The sequence below is a fragment of the Petaurus breviceps genome, unplaced genomic scaffold, assembly GCF_028583685.1.
Source record: "Petaurus breviceps papuanus isolate PSGF00001 unplaced genomic scaffold, PetGlider_PUasm1.0 38, whole genome shotgun sequence".
NCBI classification, from domain to species: domain Eukaryota; kingdom Metazoa; phylum Chordata; class Mammalia; order Diprotodontia; family Petauridae; genus Petaurus; species Petaurus breviceps.
Window position 1 is genome coordinate 23996046 of NW_027186304.1, and position 2342 is coordinate 23998387.

At 35.4% G+C, this 2342-nt stretch overlaps 1 non-coding gene across 1 annotated transcript; it reads right to left on the minus strand.

Moving 5' to 3' along the window:
• Window positions 1-1845: 1845 nt before the first annotated feature.
• Window positions 1846-1952, minus strand: LOC138170749 (U6 spliceosomal RNA). The gene has a single exon (XR_011170728.1). It is a non-coding gene; the product is annotated as a U6 spliceosomal RNA (small nuclear RNA).
• Between the last annotated feature and the right edge of the window lie 390 nt (window positions 1953-2342).

The window sequence follows — 2342 nt, forward strand, 5'->3', positions numbered from 1 at the left end:
TCTCTTCCTAAAATGGTGAGCAATTTGATATAGGTTATATATGTGCAACTATGTAAAACATATTTTTGTATTAGTCATGTTGTAAAAGAAGAAACAGACCAGAAGAAAAAAAACGAAAAAAATTAACAAAGTGAAAATAGTATGCTTTGATCTGTACTGAGTCCATCAGTAATTTCTTCCTTCCTTCCTTCCTTCCTTCCTTCCTTCCTTCCTTCCTTCCTTCCTTCCTTCCTTCCTTCCTTCCTTCCTTCCTTTCTTTCTTTCTTTCAACATTATTTATATGTTTTTGGTTTTCAACATTCACTTCTGTGAGATTTTGAATTCTAAATTTTCTCTCCTTTCCTCCGCTCCCTCCTCTCCAATATAGTGTGCAATCTGACATAGGCTATACATATACAATCATATTAACAGATTAGTCATGTTGTAAAGAAGAATGAGAACCAAAGGGAAAAGTGATGAGAAAGAAGAAGAAAAAAAGAGTGAAAATAGTATGCTTTGATCTGCATTGACTCCATAGTTCTTTCTCTGAATATGGATAGCATTTTACATCATGAGTTCTTTGTAATTGTCTTGTATAATTGTATTGCTGAGAAGAGCCAAGTCATTCATAGTTATTCGACATACAATCCTGCTGTTACTGTATAAAATGTTCTCCTGGTTCTGCGTATTTCACTTTGTATCAGTTCATATAAGTCTTTCCAGGTTTTTCTGAAATCAGTCTGGTCTTCATTTCTTATTGCACGATAGTATTCCATTACATTTATATACTACAATTTGTTCAGCCATTCCCCAATTGATGGGCATCCCCTCAGTGTCTAATTTTTGGCTACCACAAAAAGAGCTGCTACAATTATTTTTGTGAATATAGGTCCTTTCCCCTTCTTTATGATCTTTTTGGGATACAGACCTAGTACTGGTGTTGCTGGATCAAAGGGTACACACAGTTTGGTTGCCCTTTGGGCACAGTTCCAGATTGCACTCCAGATACAACTCTACCAACAATGTACTAGTGTCCCAATTTTCCCACATTGTCTCCAACATTTATAATTTTCCTTTTCTGTCATATTATCCAATCTGATAGGTGTGAGGTGGTATTTCAGAGTTGTTTTAATTTGCATTTCTTTAATCAAAAGTGATTTAGAGCATTTCTTCATATGACTATAGATAACTGATTTCTTCATCTGAAAATTGCCAGTTCATATATCCTTTGACCATTTATCAGTTGGGGAATGGCTTGTATTCTTAGAAATTTGACTCAGTTTTCTATATATTTGAGAAACGAGGCCTTTATCTGAGACACTTGCTGAAAAGATTTGTTTCTCAGCTTTTTGCTTTCCTTCTAATCTTGGTTACATTTGTTTTGTTTGTGTAAATTTTTTTAATTTAATATAATCAGAATGATCTATTTTACATTTTGTAATGCTCTCAGTCTTTGTTCGGCCATAAATTTTTCCCTTCTCCATGGATCTTATTGGTAAACCATTCCTTGTTCTCCTAATTTGCTTATGGTGCCATCCTTTATGTCTAAATCATGTTCCCATTTTGACCTTATCTTGGCATATGATTAAAGATGCTGGTCTATACCTAGTTTCTGCCATATTGTTTTCCAGTTTTCCCAGCAGTTTTTGTCAGATAGTGAGGTCTTAGCCTATTTTGCTAGGTTACTATTGTCATTTACTACTGTGTCTTGTGTACCTAATCTATTCTACTGATGTACCTCTCTATTTCTTAGCCAATACTAGACAGTTTAGAGGATTATCACTTTAATCATATAGTTTGAGATCGGATACTGCTAGGCCACCTTTCTTTGCATTTTTTTTTCATTAATTCCCTTGATATTCTTGAAAAAGCATGGAACACTTCATGAATTTGCATTTCATCTTTGTGTAGGGGCCATGCTAATCTTCTCTATATTGTTCCAGTTTTAGTATATGTGTTGCTGAAGCAATCACTTCTTTTCTCTTACTACAGATATCAAGTCCATCTCAGTGCCCAAACGTGCTTTCAGATTCATTTTGTCCATGGCTCTGCCTTCAATTTACCACACATTTTCAGCTTTGTGTTTTCTCCCACTCCTTCGGCTTTTTGCATAAAATGGATTAACATCTGTAAAGTGCATTATAAACCTGAAGGGGCTATATAAATGCTTATTATTATTCTTATTACTTCTTGGAGAATAGGGACCCTTTGGGACTTTTCTTTCTGGAAGTGTGATGTCACTTTGGCTGTTTTTCCATTTGACAACTTACAGGGTAACAGAATCCATTGGAGCAGAGTAAGCTTGGCAAAGACAGGTGCCATGTGGTTTGTGCCACCTATCATAAGGCCTCCCAGCTTTCTTT